General features: G+C 38.5%; 1 protein-coding gene across 1 annotated transcript in view; it reads left to right on the plus strand.

The window, feature by feature from the left end:
• LOC128091853 (uncharacterized) overlaps window positions 1–15,709 on the plus strand; it is a 265,583-nt gene extending 249,874 nt beyond the window's left edge. Inside the window, exon 6 of the transcript XR_008211530.1 lies at window positions 15,636–15,709. The gene's annotated coding sequence lies outside the window, so the exon portion shown is untranslated. The remainder of the gene's footprint in view (window positions 1–15,635) is intronic.
• The last annotated feature ends 892 nt before the right edge of the window (window positions 15,710–16,601 follow it).

The raw sequence follows: 16,601 nt of genomic DNA on the forward strand, positions 1-16,601 counted from the left end.
GAAGAATTCTTAATCACAATGCAACAACGTAACTTGTATTGGAAGAAACTAGTATCTTTAGAAAACAGGCAGTTTTCTAAACTGCTAAGCAACTGATTAGCATGTCTAGCTAGCCTGCAGGTACGGGGATGAGCCCTATCTTTAACTGATCAGTTGTAGACTAGAGGTAGGTTGGGGTAGTGGTCAAGTGATAAAAATATGTATAATACAGAAAATTCAGGGGTATGCTAGCTTTGTAGACTACCTAGAACCCAAACTTTGCAATAAATCAACATCTTGAGTGTGAGATGGTTTTACTGTACATTGCACAGTGAATCTGCCTTTCAGACAACAATATCAACCATGAATTGGATGAACCTTGCACAGAACACTATGAAGCGCCACTAATCCTTACTGTCTTTGCTCCACTATTTTGTAGCATTACCTTGGATGAGGAGTTCAGATAGGAATCTGTGTGCTGACAGATCTATCATGAGCTTTCTGATGGTTTGATCCTGATACCTCCCTCCACGCTACCCCACAGAATGGAAGCAGGATGGTTTTTGCAATAGAAAACATGCATTATAACAAAGCTATATGTATTGACTTGTGCTTTTGACTTTTAATAGTGATTACAGAAAGGAGGAAAAATCTTTGTAAACATTTATCACAGTTAAACTAAGGGGAAAAACAAAAAAAGGAAACATACTTTTACTCACATGTCACTTAGGACAATTATCTTTTTCAAAGCACAGAGACAATTCAACCAGAACCACTAGGCTTTGTGGACTACAGAAATCACTTTTCTACAAGTAAGATAATAATCTCTCTTTTCATTATTAATGGTTACACAGTTCCTTACTCTGCCCCTCTGCCCCAGGCTAAGGTCTATTTTCATTCCCTCAGTAATTGCCATAGGATTAGATCTTGCCAAGATACATCCACAGGTACTGTTTTTAGCAACCACAGGTTACTCTGTGCCTCTCTAAAATGTTCAGGCTGCCTTGATCTGTCAAGGTCAGCTGTGTCAAGAACTGCATATACAGCATCAATTACTAAGAAAATCATGAAAAAGTTCCTTTCCTTGAAAGAATGAACTTTGTTATTAGGATCCGCTGCTTTGAAACAAGGAAAGGAAGTTGAAAGATATTCAGAGTATCCCTAGTCTGCCTTCTCCCTCTTTCCTACAGTGAATGATTTGAATCTACATTGCTGATGGGACCAACAGTAACACAGTGAGGAAGGAAAATGGAATTATTTGAGATGGGCAGAGCCTTACATTCGAGGTCTAAATTCACACTTAGCATTGCATGCCTAGAAGTGAAGGGTCATCCAGAACGCATCATGAAGAAGCCAGCACACCCTCTTAAGATCAGCTTCTTGAATAAGACCTAATGAGTAAGCAGAGATTAAACTCAAGAATGCTGCTTCATCTGCCTTGCAGCTGGTTGATTAGAAGAAATGATGACTCTCAGGAGAACCAGGAACAGATAACTACATTTGTCTCTGAAACTCATTGCAATAGCTTGGGCCAGCCAAGTTTTATCTGAGTCTTTTTCAAGTTGAAATGATCTACTCTGAAATCTGTCAGCTTAAAGCTGCTGCCACTATTAGCCTGGAAGGGGATCTCTGGGAGAAACACTTTGAAATTGTCAGTTTTGGTTCTGAGAAGTGACTGAAAGCAGCTCATCTATGCCAATAAGTTGTCTGGCAAAGGATTAAACTTGCACTTTGACCCTGATATGAGTGATACGTCATCTTTTGCAAGACTTGCAGCATCAGGATGGCACTGAAGAGAACAGACATGAATTCCATATATTTCTAGTACAAGATCATACTCTGCATAACAACACTACCAATCATTAGATCCAATGAAAATAGCCGATTATAGCCATTCCTGTCTCATTATCTTGTGACAGAACTGTTATTAACTTGTGACTGCACAACATTGCAGTTGAAAGAATCCTTGAGAAGAGGCTATATATAACAAAATGTGTTCCAAAAGTAATGTCTCCTATTTCCGTGGAAATCACATCTGATACAAAGATCACAATAATACTATTTAATACAGCAAATTCTCAGCTACAAAATACTGTTTTTAAACATAGGCACCACCCTTAGTCACGTACTTTTGCCCATGATGAATATCAAAATCTGTACCAGTGGAGGTGACCCACTGTCACCGCTGCTGAAATGCACCATCCACTACCTCACTGTGCTCACATCCACTGCTTGGTCTTCAGAAATGCTCAGCTAGCATTGATGAATGTCTATGGATGCTATTTTTTCTCCATGGAAGAATTCACTGACACATCTTTGCTTCATACACACTTCCATGTCAGATAGCATTCTGTCACACTGCCCCTCTGCTGCCACGTGTTGCGTGGCAACTAAACGTAAGGGAATACTTTTGGGAAGGGTCTACCTCTACTGCCATAGCACCAACATCCACTTCTGAAGTCATGGGCCAACATAGTAAAACTGCAGGCATTGCTTTCAGAATAGCCCTACACCCATTTTTTTTTTCTTTTTGTTGCTTAAAATCACATAAGAAGCACGTTAGATGGAAGTGATCATTCAGTGATTACTAAACAATAGATAACACACATTATGGAAGTTTCTCAGCAGCACGAAAGTTTCTTTTTAAGACAGCACAATAGTTCACACGATTTTCCAAAAATAGGTAGGAAATTGTCATGGAATTACAAGATAGCAACGAGATCCAAGTATTATTCAGTATGTATGGATGCCCACAAAATTGATATGCAACCCTAATCAGTTCCTCCAGAGGTGATTAACAGCAGTTACATGGATACTTCATCAGTAGAAGCAACAGAGAGAGATTAATCCATGCAAGGACTGCACAAACAGAACAAAAATATCATTATAATAGAAAAATAGGCTAGCAGTGTACTCACAGCCTGAGATTTTCAGCTTTTCACTTTCATCTCTTGTCCTGGGCCCAATGTCAATGAATAAGATTTGAAAAACTTCAGAGAAATCAAATTTAAGATAATTTAGTGTGGCTTACATACACACACACACACATTTATTATATAAACTTTTAGAAAATATGGAATCATATTTTACCATCAAGTGTTTAGCTGTGAATTTTACTGCCTATCGTATAGCATTGTCTTTATTTCTAAGTGGAATGAGCACAACTCCAGCTGAGCACAACTCCTATTCACTGCATCAAGCAGCTAAAAAACAATTAAAATTTGCAGTTTACAAGCATTCATTCTTGCGTACTCATGCCTTTTGAACTAAAAGTTCACTGAAAGTGAGAATGAAAGCAGACTACTTGAATTCATACTTACACAAGCATATATGACCACTTAAATAACCTGCAATGTTCCATTAGAGCCACTTTTTAGCAGAAGTCCTCAGCAGCCACCCTTAGCCCACTTATATGGAAATACTTTCTTTGAACACTTTTCAAAGCACATAACATTATTCAAAAGACCACGAAGTTGTATTAATAGTGCAAAAGGATCATTCCAAAGACCAAGAGAGTGGTTTGAAACTGACATTATTTCTAGAGCCTCTGTATCTCTTATCTAAATTTCAAGAGCAGGTAGGAAGTGTGGGAGGCGATTTCTGCGCACATGAGAGCAGGGCCACAGCAGTATCTTCCCACAGAGACTATTCCAGCAAACACCAGTGTACTCAGCAAGCCCAGCTCTGTACAGATTAAATCTCTGCAAATATCTAAACAATGCTCTATTCTCTTTGGTGAACATCTGGTTCCAGCAAAACAAACTAAAATTAAATTTGCAAAATGACTCAGTAAAATGTCCTTGTAAAATAGCCTGCTACCACCAGTGATTCTCAAGTCTACAATGGCTTCTGGACAGTTTTGTTTTTTTCTATAAAGCTCCATTTGCATTAACTACACAACTGACTTCTTACTCTGTGTAGTGTGTAACTGAGAGATACAGGGTTCCTACCCAAAGGAGCCATGAGTTTTAAAAACTATGCTGTAAGACTCAGGAGTTATTTCTTATTAAACAACATCAGTTTGGAAAGATATTCAACTGCATTTCATCCACTAAAACCTCAGTCTCAATTCTAATACCTTTTGCGCAGCCCAAGTTAACCCTCTCAGCAGCCTAAATTACCATTGTGCCCAATGTCAAGAGTTTGTAATGAGCTTCATGTACCTTTTCAGTTTAGAGGTCTGGACAAGTGCCCTTGTGACTTATTGAACCAATAATCAGCAGAAAAATCAGCATATAGTTACATTTCATATTGAAAGATTAATGCTGATGTGTCTGGGAAGACAGCTCTCCTGAGTTGGAGGCATTACTTTTTGGTAACTCAAGGAACTGTCAATAGATTTGCAACATTTTCCTTTTCTCAGAACTGTATTTTTTATAAACATCTGTCCTTGTGTTTACTATTTTGGAATTTGTAACCAAGTCCTTTTGTTTAGAGGTCACTTTGGTTTGGTTTGCACAGAAAATTATTGCTAGCTAGCAGGTGAAATCCAAGACATTTCTCACTGAAAGAGAAATACAATGGTAGGAAGGAATCCAGGGGAAGGGGGTGCAAAGGGGGAGGTGGAAGAGGACCTGCATCATAGGAAATTCCTTTCTTCTGGGAATTGGAAGGAAGAAAATAGGACACTGAAGAGGGGAAGATCTTGCAGCCTCGAGACAGGCATCTCTGGAAGGACTACCCACAGCTAGGGAAAGTTCAGAAAGCCCTTGAGAGCGAAGAGGGAGGAGATCAAATGGTCAAATGAGGAAAAAAAAAAAAAAGGATAGCTAAGTCAAAAGAATGGCTCTGATGTTAAAGCTAGAAAGCTCAGGTGATCACAGAAGGTGCTGTTCAGGTAGAAGTAATGCCATAAAAGGAGTTTCATCTACCAGCAGAGTAAAAGTTTGATAACTTCTCTAGCATATGGGCTCAAGAGAAGAATGAACTATTTCTTGTTTCCTTGTCTTCCATGTTACTACATACACCTGCTTGTTTTTACTTGACCAAAATTTCATCTCAATAAAACTAGATAAACAGCAGTTGTTGTTGAACTATGAGAAGAATGAGTTTCAGGTGTTATCATATTAGCAAAGCAGGAGAACATCTTAGTCCTTATGTGTGACCATCTGGGACAGCGCTACGGAATAAATGAAACAAACATGTATTACCTTACCATTGCGGGAAGGTGGCAGATTGCCAAAGGTAAGCCTTTTCTACTTGTTGATTCAGCTGAAGCTCAGGAGCCTGAAGACACATGTTGTTCTTCAAACTCTCACCTTTGATTCCACAGTAAAATGGAAGACAGATCCAAGTTAAAATTGCTTCAATTTCCTTAAAGCAATGGCTAGCTTGTGTGGCTTCCAAAGTAAAAATAAAAGCAAAACATACCACACTTACAAAATGCTCCAAAAAACTGCCTTAAATAATATGTCTATTGTTGTGCTGGTAATCTGCTAGTAAGTCTATTTGACTATGACAAAACTGAAAGAAAAAAAAAAAAAAAAAAAGGAGAAACAACCAAATTAAAAGGCTTGGGAAAATCTGCCTCCTCTAAAATGGCTAGATTTTGGAGTAACGCCTTTTTCATCCTGACAGGGACATCAATATCAAGCCCTCTTGCATTTGAATTCCCCTTCACTCATTCTTTTTTAAGCTAGTGAAACAGCCGTGGCCTTTGGCTTTTAATTTCACACCAGCTCAGAGCAAGACTCGGAGTTTCTTTTGACTGCTGCCTGGCTGAAGTCCGCCACAGTTCAACAGCTCTTCGACAGCAGGGCTGTGCCCGTGCCCTTTAAAGCCTTCACAGTTTAAAGTTCTCACACGCAGGGCACTGTTTTCCAGGAAACCAGTAATTGGCTTGCACACTGTCCCTCTAAAAGCCTTCTTTCCTCCTGCCTCTTATGACTCACATTAGTTTCTGGGTCTTTGTGTTTGTGGATTTTTATTTTAGGTCATTTTGGTGGTTTGTTTTTTCTTTTTTTCCCACTCAAGGTGAACACAGGAAAAGCTAAGCAATTCAGTCATCCAGCAGTGTGCTTACAATTACACCGGCAATGATTACAGGGCATCACTGTGCTGCTCTCTACCCTCAGTGGGATTAATGGAAGGAAGCAAGTCTGCTGAAAAGAGATCACAAAGGAGACTCCCAACTTTATCCAAAAAGGGCTTAGGTTGTGCTCTGGGGGTTATGCACTTGACCATGGGTGCTGCTTTCTTGGTAGGAAGGAAGCAAAGAGAAAGTGGTGTCATCCTGCACTGAGGCTCCATCTGCCGTTGGATCCCAGACAGAGTTATGGGTTTTTCTTTCTTGCTACCCCAGAATGGAATGGGAACGGACATTGTGCTTGGGGTGATCAAGGTGTTTGCTCTCTAAAGTAGAGGCAGTGTGTTTGCAGTCTCCCCCTGTGCCCTGCAACCCGCGAGGAGAGGAGAGGAGAGGAGAGGAGAGGAGAGGAGAGGAGAGGAGAGGAGAGGAGAGGAGAGGAGAGGAGAGGAGAGGAGAGGAGAGGAGAGGAGAGGAGAGGAGAGGAGAGGAGAGGAGAGGAGAGGAGAGGAGAGGAGAGGAGAGGAGAGGAGAGGAGAGGGAAAAGCCACCCTAAGGCTCTGCTGCTACCCCAGGGTTGTACTGTTTGATAACTTTAGCAATATCCTTCAGAAACCTGACAAGCTCCAACACTTAGTTCACAGAAGGCAGCTCCACCTCAAAATCGCTTCTTGAGAGAGTGGCTACGGCAGAGAGCAAACTCCTCGTTTCTTTTTACACTTCCCACACAGAAGTGTCAGAAGGGTGCTGCCAAAGCATATTCTATGATGACTGGCAACTCATTTGCAAGCCAAGAGAAGGAAATGTGTAAGAACATGCAAACTGAAATCTTGCCATTCTCTGCTTTTAAAAAGTTTCTAAAGGATGGTAGCTGCTTTTAACTGAGTTTGAAGAAGAGAGCAACACTGTATTGGTTCTGTTTCTTACTTGAATTCTGAGCAACTCACCCACATCTAGTCTTTTACCTAACACATGCACAAAACAGTTTGAATATATTGTGCACAGGTAAAATTTAATTAACAAATATTGGCTCATTACCTAAGACTGCAGTTTACATTCCCCATCCTGTATAGAAAATGATGATATTTCTTCTACAATTTAAGTGCTATTTGTATACAGCTATCAGATTGTCAAAAGCAAATGCCTCCGGTGGAGAAGGCATTCTTCACTACATTTAGTTGATAACCTAATTGGTCTTAACAACCCTTTTTTTTAAAAAAAAAAAAAGGGATAAAAGCAACATAGATCTGTATCTCTATTTGGAAAGAGTCGTTTTAACAGCTTCCTTCTGTTGATATGCAAATTTATGGCATACAAAAGAAAGAGTGGCTGTTATCTAAGCTTTAAAGTATTCCTTCTAGAAACCATTTCATATTTGAGGGCAAGACTGCATTTCCTTAACTCGCATCTAGAAAGAGGTAGTATCTACTACAATTTAGGGATAAAGGCAGACACAATGAGCCTTATGTCAACATCCTTTGTCCAAATCCCATTTGATTGTGATGAAGAAGTGTCATTTAGTGATCTCCCTACATTAAATGAGTTTATGATAAGATACCTGATGGGCAGGTGCTTAAAATAGAAAAGCTTTTCTTATATGTATGGTAGCTTCAGCTGTAGTTTTTCTGCAGATAAATAGAATACCAGTGAAATCTGCTCAGAGAAATAAATCAGCCCATGCTATGTTTTGAAGGGCTCAATCAATCAAAGAGAAAAATCCCACAAACTCCTTCCCCCCACTTCACTGCCACAAGAAGAAATTTTTGATACATAATTCCTCCAACAAATCCCATTTATATGCCAGAGAAACAGCAAGTCCTCCTCATAGCGCTTCACAGAATGATAGCCTCAAACAACAGTGGAAGAAGACACAGAGAACTCAGATTACTCACTCAATTCAGTCAGGTCATTCCAGACTTAACTTCACAGTGCTTTGTTTCTTCTGAAAGGTCATTTCACCCCCAAGCTCCTATCCAGTCCTCAGCTCAGCTCCCCAGTTCTTGGAGCTCTTTGCAGGAATAGCTGCAAACCCCCCACAGTCAGGAAGATGAATTTCCCTGAACCAGGACTTGCAGGGATATGGCTTCAGCAACATGCCTTTAGGCATACCTGTGTAATGAAGCTACAGGTAAAGAAAGTGAAGCCACACTTAGTGCAAGGTACTGCTGGCTTTGAACAAGTTAGGAAGACGTTTTCACACAGCTGAATAACTGTTGAGCATGTTATTCAAAAGCAGAAAAAGGAAAACAGGGATGAACCATCACTCGATCTTGATTTGTAGTCCCCTGCAAAGAATGAAAAACTTAGTAATTAATACTGAATGAAGAGCTCCAGAATGCTAACGAGTCTGTGCCACTTTTCAGATGCTGGAGGAGACAAACCATGATGCATGCTTTCATACAAAGCCAGGGGTGCTCATTATAGGTAGCTCATTGTTTTGGTCCCTCACACTAAAATTTGCTGGAGAACAGGCCTGACTGAAACCCAAGAAAACTCCAGGAAGCATCAGGTGTTTGAGGATATGAATAACATCTAAACTGTTGCTCTGACTAAGGCCACTTTACATTTCTTTAGTCTTTCCTTCAAAATTTATTTTTAAATGGCTTCTTTTCAGGTTTGGCTTATACATCTAACTGCAACCAGAGAATTCCAGCTCAAAAACTTACATACGCTTAGTACTTTTACGCTTTCCCCCATGAGGCATTCTTTGGAGTAAGATAAAGAGAAGAAAAAAAAAATGATTCAAATTACTGAAGAGCTGCTTTAATTTTGTTATTTTTACTGTGTAGATCTGCTCCCTGTTAACCATCATGGTAGCAAACTGCCATGACAAGAAATTCCTCCCTTACTTTTTTATCCAGATTGCCAGTTAACTGAGGCCACATTGCAGTGCGAAGGGGGCTGTTGCTGCTTGCCCACCCATCCCTAAGGAAACACGAGGAGGAAATCAGTCCCACCCGAATCCCACTGCCATGTGTGTTTGTACAGGAGGCATCAATTAGGGCAGAACTTGGCTTGCAGAAAACATCCAGCCACACACAGCAGAGAAATCCACCAGCTTGGCTTGAGAATCTCCCAGCGAATTTTGTAACACTAGTTGCAGAAGGGCTTGGTGTTGTGGCAGGAGAACAGGCTATTTGTTTCTTTTCCACATTAACAAACATCGTTGCTCTGCATACAAGTTATGGTTGGCATCTTCATAGTGGCCCTTTCATAATACTGTGTGTCGAGTCTGTAGCAACACCTCTGTGTTATGGTCATTTTTCTAGGGTGTAGGCACATACCTTGCAACATACTAGGCACATACTGCCCCATCCCCTTTTCCAGAAGGACAACATCATGGAGGTGTATGCCATGGCTGTCCTGCCTGTGTACAGGCTTCTTTCTCTTCTCCATGGCATACTAGAGGAGATGGATGACAGCACCAGTTCATCTCTGGCAACTTTTCATAAACAGTGAGAAATTCAGCCATGTGGAGTTGCACAGAGAGTGAACAGGCTGGTATTAATCCTCTCCTATTTGTTCTCTGTAAAGAAAAGCAAAACAAAGAAACTCAGCAAACGTGCACCCAAGAGTCTCCAGATAATAAAAGCTCAAAAGAAGCGGCAGTGCCTCACATATGCTGTGCGTAAGCACAAGGGCAATTACTTCAGCAGGATTGGCACAGAGCAACTTGAAGCACGATAAACCACTATGTGCAGTTTGCAGTCAGTAATGGCTCTGGTTGCAAACAAGGCTTTCAGCTCAGGAGAGCTTTTCCTAAGGCTTTAATGAGAGACAGTGGCTCTCAACCATCGACTGCCCCGCTCATTTCAAGAAGTGCTGCCTCACATGTCCTCAATGCTGCTTTAGATAGTGTTTCAATGCTTTTCCCTCTTTTAGTGCTTATTGAAGGACTAAAAGATTTACCAGTGGCACTTGATTAACAGCAGAAAGGATGATAAAGGATGTATAAATCAAAGAGAGAAAGACTTTAAAGACAGGTTAGTGCTGTAAAGAAGCATGCTTGCTTGAGGGTGATGCCAATACTCAGTGTTCCATTGAAGGAACTGCGATTTTAAAAGTTTGGAGGACAATCTGGGAGGTGCTTCTAATACTTGAAAACCAACTACTATAGAATAATAATATTAAAAACAAACTGAAAGAAAGTGATTTCCAGGTAAAGACATTCTCACCAGAAACTAACCTACCTGTTTCAGTCATACCTCATGGAAAAATCTAATAACACCAAAAACTGTGTCTTCCAATTTTTAAAATATGTATTTCCCCCTTAAATGTTCTGTTTTCACATTGGTATTCATATTGTTTCTGTGCCCACTACGTTTACACAGAACCTACAAGGAAGACTGGAAAGAGATGTACAAATGACTTTTTAAAATAAATATTTGAAAAAGCCACATATCTTGTTAGTTTTCTCTAAAACATGCAAAATTATCCTCACATCTATTAAATTGTTAATAATTTCATCATAATAGTGAATAATGGCATCTTTAGTTGCATAAATCCATTTTTTCCATTATTCTGTTGGTGGTGATATAATTCCTAACTTCTGTTTCTGATGAAGTGCTTCTCTTTATTCAGAACATAAAAAGAAAAATTTAAAAGTTTCTGTTTAAAAGCATATTCTGTCTGGATAGAGTCTAATACTAATAGTTCCAAATCCTAAAGGAAAAAAAAAAAAAAAATTGTCTAAATCCTTTCACTTTTGTACTGGCATCATTTGATTGAAAAGAATCATTTATTCCTCATGCCACCCAACTGCAGCATTTTGAAGTTAGAAACATGGCTGTCTCATCAGGTGCCAATATTTTTATGCATGGAAGGCACAAGCTCTCATCCTTATTGACAATTCTGCACTTAATGGTTGGAGTCACCCTTATGTCCTTTAAGATTCTTCCATTGTATTTTGGTATGACTATCAGCTTCCAATATCTCAAGCATCCTTCTGCTCTTGTGTGTGGTTCACTTCTTGTAGCTGCTCTGTTTTCAACATCATCTGGGTAGCGCTGGGCCAGGCAAACAATAGCAAAATATAATTTCAGGAACAGCACTGCCTTAACCAGCAAAGAAGAGGGACTACAATAGATCTTAAAGATCCTTTTCTGTTTCGGATTCTGAATGCTATGAGATTATAATGCAAACATTGAACTGACCTGAATTGAATGAAGTCAAGATAATTCAAGGACAAAAACTTGTTTGTGGCCAATATAGATATTTGAAATCTTTTCAGCAGTTCTTTAAAAATCTCATTACAAACTGAACGGGCTATTTTTGTGGAGTTGCTACAATCCCTGAATTTCTTCATTGTCTTTTTTATGTGTGTTCTGAATACGGAGTTGGGTCTCCTGCAGATAAACTGCAGAAGTTTACAGAACACAAGATATTAAAAAATATAATTATTTGGTCAGTTTCTTCACTGAAAAATCACTCCTGCCTGAAATTTGAAGTCTTCATTTTATTTGAAGTTCCAAACTGAAGTTCCAATTGAAATTTGAAGTTCCAAACCAGGAACTGTACACGTAGGGCTCCAGTGAGTTCAGCAGCATTACAAGAATCTTGTCACTACTTTTAATTAAAATACAGTGTTAGTACCTGACATTCTAGTTTGTTGAAGAAGATGGGTAAGCTAGAATGTATGATGTGTAATTTCTTTCTACCTTTTCCACTTTTGGTACAGCCACAAACATCCTACTAAGAAGCAAAGTATCAATGTTTCACTTCAAAATAAATTGCTGGTTTTCATATTATGTATCTAGACCAAAATAAAAATCTAATAAATAATTGAAAGCCAAGTTTTGGATTACAAAATGATATTGTCTTTCATTCTGTAAACAGCAAGACTATATTAAAGGAAAAAAGATGGTGAATTTTGCAGCTATCACACAAGCATTCAGAACTTGTTATTACTGGTGTACCTGGAGGGATTTGATATGTTTCCTTTGACCATATTTCTAAGGAAATAAACTACAGTTCAGTTGATAAAAATGACTTGGGAGCTCACTGGAAGAGAATAGGGAACCTTTTGCACTATTTAAGACTGTCTTTTGCATATAAGCTTAAACTAAACTCTTATTAGGGACAGAATATTCTGTAGCTATCTTTGCAAATTGTATGACATTACCAATACAAATGTTTTGTTAAGATAATGTCCAGTTCTGCTTATCTGCCATAATAATTAAAAAGCTCTAGTAAAATAATATCAAGATAAATTTCAATGCTTTATATGGTGCATCTCCTCAAAGAAAACTCAATTTTACAGCTTTAGCATCAACTTGTTATTCATTTTCAAAAGTTAATGCCATGATAAATTTTAATAATATGGCTAGTGCATATTTCTATGCTACATTAATTATACATTTAAAACTCCACAGAAGACAACCACAAAGAGCTCAAATACTGGAAATATCATCTGCAACCGGAGCCAAATTAAAACAGTGTCTATCATATCAACAACACTTTCATTAGATTTAACTATTCTAGTCTAGTGTTTGTACACATTAATTTATTGTCATGCTTCCTTAGCTCTCCTTCTTCCCTAGAGAGGTTCATGCATCTAGCTGATACCTTTTAGGAGTTACCATTTCTGCAGAATACTAAATAAAGATCTACATGTTTTCCCCTTAGAATCTTAATTAGGATTGTAAAAAGTTCTATACTATCAAGCTGTGAAGTCTAAAGTCACTAAAGAACCAATGTAAAATATGTTCTCTTCACATGGACAGCTACTTGCCTTTGTTAATATGCAAAATGGCTTCACCATTCTGTTTGGGATTTAGTGCAAAATTCTATATAACCCGAATAGTTCTATAAATAACCCGAATTGTGCAGAAGTCTCTCTTATCAGATAGGAAGCTTTTTGCTGATAACACAGGACCATTTTGAGGCACAGTCTTCCTCATTTAGGAGACTCCTGTTGCTAGAAAGCCTGGAAGCTTAAATTTTGTTAGGCTGGTTCATGAGCAGATTCGTAGTAGGGAACAGAAAGAGGCATTAAAATACTCAGGAAGGGGTAAGAAAATATAATCTCAATGACAGCAAGAACAAACTGCCAATGCACTTGATCTTAAATCTTCCTCCTAGGTGGGGGACTATAACAGAAAACTGCTGACATTTTCACCTTGGAAAAATCTAGTGAACCAGAAAGGATGTTTGAAAAAAAATACAATGCTATAAAAATAATTCAGATTACACTACTTGATAAAGAAATCTGTAAGAACAGCAATTAAATTAATGTGTCTTTCTACTTCAGTAGCTGATTTTTTTTCTTAATTACGATATAACCAGTGGCATCACAGATAAGGAGAGAATGGATATTTTACAAGAAAATTACTTTTTCCAGGGATAATTCAGAAGATAGACTGTTGCCCAAATTCCTGGTGTGAGCCTATGTGCACGTACAACTTGCCACTCTCAGGTGTGATTTAGAAACTAACGCCAACACAACTCTTTCATGGGTCAGACCTACTCTTCAGATTATAGTGAAAATACAGAACACTGAATGAAGAACTCAAATGTTAGTATGAAAGTTATTTATCATTTTGCAATGAGCTCTAAATATAATCATCAGAAATACCAGAATAACATATAACATTGAAAACAAAACTCCTAAGTTTTGTAGGGGTTTTTTGTTGTTGTTTTTTTGTTTAAAAGGTGGAGTGTAAGCTGGTCCCAACATTGTACTGTAAGGGCTAGAACTCTCTAAAACTGCTCAATTCATAAACAAGTTTTTCAAATTAAAAGAATATTGCAGTAACAAGCTGCAATCAGTGGTAGGATTTTAGATCAGGAAAGAGCAGCTGAATTTTCATTCTCAAATATTTTTTGAGTTGTAGAGAGTTTCTAACTTTTCACAGCTTTTCATTTGATGCGTGGTGTAACAGGGTTGAGCATTACATGTATCTGCAGCTCAGAATAGACTGTATTCAGATATCTGGGTCAATCTTCAGCAGTTTGTATAGAATAGAGAGAGAAGTCCCTGTCTACCAAACCTAAAGCTTCCTTATTTCCCAGGCTATGTCTGCTATTGTGCCTAGCTCTTTTTTAACTGAACGTTCTTTTATGGACTGATAATTCTTTATCAAGAGCGCTAATACTGGAACAATTCCAGGAAAATAAAATCAACAAGACTCAGTAAACAACTCTTAGCAGCAATTTATAATGACTAAAAGTAGTTGAGAATTTGCCAGTCAGTCCCCGTTAAAGTGATGATTTGCAAATCATCACAAGAATTCTCCTCTGGGAAACAGAAGATGTGAATCTGCATATGCAGGTAGTAGATCAAAGTCTTTTTCTGATTGATAAGGACCCAAAATAAACCTCCTAAATCATGAAATCCTGTCCTTGGGAACACATATGAAAGCACTGACAACCTAATGAGGTTCAGCTGGTAGCTCTGAAGCCCATTCACAGCAGTGAACAGAAGGCTCTATATTCTTCCATCAAACCTTTCACAGAAAAATGGCAAGAACTCAGAATTCAGATTAAGCAAGAAATCTCACTTAGATGCTGAGTATCAGATATAACTCAGCTCTTAGCTGACTTCTTCTTACTTGGCTGCGTTTTTTGGTGGTGCAGATGGGCCTACAGTGCATGATGAAATAAACACATTCTTGATTTTCTACCACCCTTTAGCTTTCATAATTCAGATTGCTGCATGAAGTGTTCCTTTACAAAACATAACTGATGTATTATATTGGGTCTAGCTGGGATGGAGTTAATTTTCCCCCCAATAATTCAATTGTAACTAATCTATAATACCAAACTATCTCATATTCCTTCTTCTGAAACTTCATCTCCATTGTGCAGTCTCACTGCATTTTTCACTAAGGAAAATTAGTACCATATATACATAAAATCCCCAATCTACAACTGAGAAAGTGCTGATTTTATATATATAATTATATATATATATATATATATAGAGAGAGAGAGAGAGAGAGTTGGGTTTTTTTTGTTTGTTTATTTTGTATTTCAGTCTAGACTTGCACTCTAGACTCTTAATGTATTTACCCACAGCTTTATTTTACCTGCTGCATTCTTCCTGCATCCCCAGCATTAAGAGACTAATCACATTAGATACAATGCATGCACTTTTTACTACATCATTATTCTTCTAGCGGATAACGATGAACAATAGCTGAGAGATCCTCAAAGGCTTCCATTAACGCTGATCAAATGCTGGCCTCATTTTTCACATGGAATAGTGTATTTGTGATAAATAAGAAATAGAAGTAACACATATTGAATATGGATTAGCCAGAAATAATCTCAGATATGATCAAACTAGGCTGTATTTAAAAGGAAATGATACAGGCCTTATTGACTTTGATTTTGAGATGGAGGAACAATTTTTATCTACGGAGCTTGGGAAATTCATTAATCATACCACAGGGTTATGCACACAAGTCCCTGTGCTCAGACTTGAAACAGTGGAGCACCAGCCCGCTGAAATATGTACAAGGAGAGATCTGTTGACATTCCAGCTGCATAGCTGCTGTCCTCTTTGAAAACAGTGTGGCACACTTCATAGTTACTGCCTTTTTCCAGTATGCTATTCTGTGCTTAGCTTTACATATAGGCTCCTACTGAAGGAATCTAGGAACTTTGGAGATTCAGATCTGAACAGATGCAGGTCCAAAGAAGGGCAACAAGGCTGGTGAAGGGCTTGGAGAATATGCCCTATGAGGAGAGACTGAAGGAACTGGGGCTGTTCAGTCTGGGGAAAAGGAGGATGAGGAGAGATCTTATTGCTCTCTTCCAATACCTGAAATGTGCTTAACAGCAACAGCGGGGTTAGTTCCTTCTCACTGGTGACAGGTGACAGGACGAGGGGAAATGGCTTCAAGTTGCAACAGGTTAAGTTTAGGTTGGATATCAGGAAAAAATGTCTTTACACCAAGGGTTATTAAGCAGAGGAACAGGCTCCCCAGAGAAGTGGTTGAGTCACCATTCCTGGATGTGTTTAAAAAACTGCTTGCATGTAGTGCACAGGGACATAATTTAGCAGAGGGTTGTTAGAGTTAGGGTAGTATGGTTAGGTTGTGATTGGACTCGATGATCTTGAGAGTCTTTTCCAACCTGAGCAATTATATGACACTCTTTCAGGAGACAGTGACTCTAAGGGCAAGACTTTATAGATAGGCTGTTTAAAGGACAGACAAATTGTTCACGAGGGCTAAAAAGGTAAAAATAAATACAAAATAAAATGAACAAAATTAAAAAAATAAGTATAGCAGAAGAAAAAATTTTTAGATTTTTAGAGTATACACTTCAAAAACAAAATGTACAGTTCCTGACTATCTGAAACCTGGGATAAATGAATTCAAAAAGTAAAGGGCACTGATGCAGAACAAAATTACTCTCTTTTCAGATACCATTCTGGTAAGAAGTCCCAGTGCTCCCACTGTGCCTGAAGGACTTGCTTTCCTCCAGAACATCTGGGACAGGCGCTTTGGTTTAAGGAACATGTCATTGTCACCAATTTTAGTTGAAATGCATTCTGGTTCCAATTCCTATTAATAAGAGGACAGAGGTAGGCTCACAGAAAGCATGACTGTGAAAGAAAATGAGAAAGAAACAATTTTCAAGGGGCAAGAGA

Source organism: Tympanuchus pallidicinctus, unplaced genomic scaffold, assembly GCF_026119805.1.
Source record: "Tympanuchus pallidicinctus isolate F22 unplaced genomic scaffold, pur_lepc_1.0 scaffold10, whole genome shotgun sequence".
Lineage (NCBI taxonomy): Eukaryota > Metazoa > Chordata > Aves > Galliformes > Phasianidae > Tympanuchus > Tympanuchus pallidicinctus.